This window comes from Hippoglossus stenolepis, chromosome 22 (assembly GCF_022539355.2).
Source record: "Hippoglossus stenolepis isolate QCI-W04-F060 chromosome 22, HSTE1.2, whole genome shotgun sequence".
In the NCBI taxonomy this organism is placed as follows: domain Eukaryota; kingdom Metazoa; phylum Chordata; class Actinopteri; order Pleuronectiformes; family Pleuronectidae; genus Hippoglossus; species Hippoglossus stenolepis.
In genome coordinates this window covers 9177932-9179285 of record NC_061504.1, presented here as the reverse complement: position 1 = coordinate 9179285, position 1354 = coordinate 9177932, and positions in this window count along the sequence as shown.

The following is a 1354-nucleotide window of genomic DNA, read 5'->3' as shown; positions in this document are numbered from 1 at the left end:
GCCAAACTGGACTGGATTCAGTATAAATATAAAACACATGCAAAGGAGATTGTGTAAGTACTATTTAGAAGACAAATAGCAAGTGGAGGGGAATCGCAGCAGCTCCTGTACCAAACTTTTAAATTGCATTTTATATCAGGTCTGCAACTTCAGATCAATGACTTTATTTTCTTGTGCAATTTATCAGTTTGTCCATAAACCATCGGAGAACTGTGAAGTTCTCATTCATAACTTCTCACAATCCAAGGGGGAAATATTAAGATGTCTTAATGGTCTTGTCTTTGTATATAAAGATGGACGCCTTCCTCACAGTATCCATAAATGAAGCCAAAACATTCTGGATACGAGCGCTGCCATCTGCGCAGTGGCGATCCGGACATGGCGCTGCGGTGTTGAGGTCCAACGGACGCACACTCGACCAATTGCAAGTCAGTCTCAGCTGTCAATCATGAAGTCTCACCCCATTTATACAGCATCAAATACTTGAACACACATCAGTGTTATAAAAACGACAGAATGACAGAACCCCTCTTTGAGAGAAATGTAGCTGAGGTGTACTTTTGACATTAACATGGAGGAAGTGGAGTTGATGCCCTAAACTGCAGCGAGGCAACAATTGGCCATTGAGAAACTTTGGCTTCACTCTTGGGGAGCTGTCATGTCGTCCATCTTTATATAGAGACTATTATCATAACTTACAAAGAAAAACATCCTTAAATTTGAGAAGCTACAACCAGCAGATGCCCCCTAGCCCCATTAAAATGATTAAACAATTATGTGTGTAAATTAATGTCAAAATGTAACATACACAAGAATCTTCACTTAAAATATTAAACATATTTTAAACAAATACTGCAATTTTGCATGCTTGTCTCTTTTGTATTTAGCCTTTTGTTCTTTGCTCTTTGTGAAAATGCCCTTGACATCCTGTTGTGATCAATAAAGTCCATCTATCTATCTATCTATCTATCTATCTATAGAGAGGGCTGATCAGGTCTGACATCTGGGTTATGATAAAGTAAACTTAAAATATATATATATATATATATATATATATATGTGTGTGTAAATAGGCTTTGCCAGATTTGTTTTCATATCCATGAATTATTCTCTGAGAATTCAAAAAGAAAATATTGCGAAAAATGTGCTCGGAAAGTTAAAGAAAATGAAAAATAAATTCATGGATCTGCACCAAAATTGTATGGCTTCTTTACTCACTCATACAGAATCTTTCCAAACAGTTTTGTGGTAATCCATCCATTAGTTATTGTGTAAACATGTTAAAAAAAAACACAGAAACAAACAGACAAAAACATAACCTCCTTGGCGGAGGCAATTAGTGCAAAAACAATCA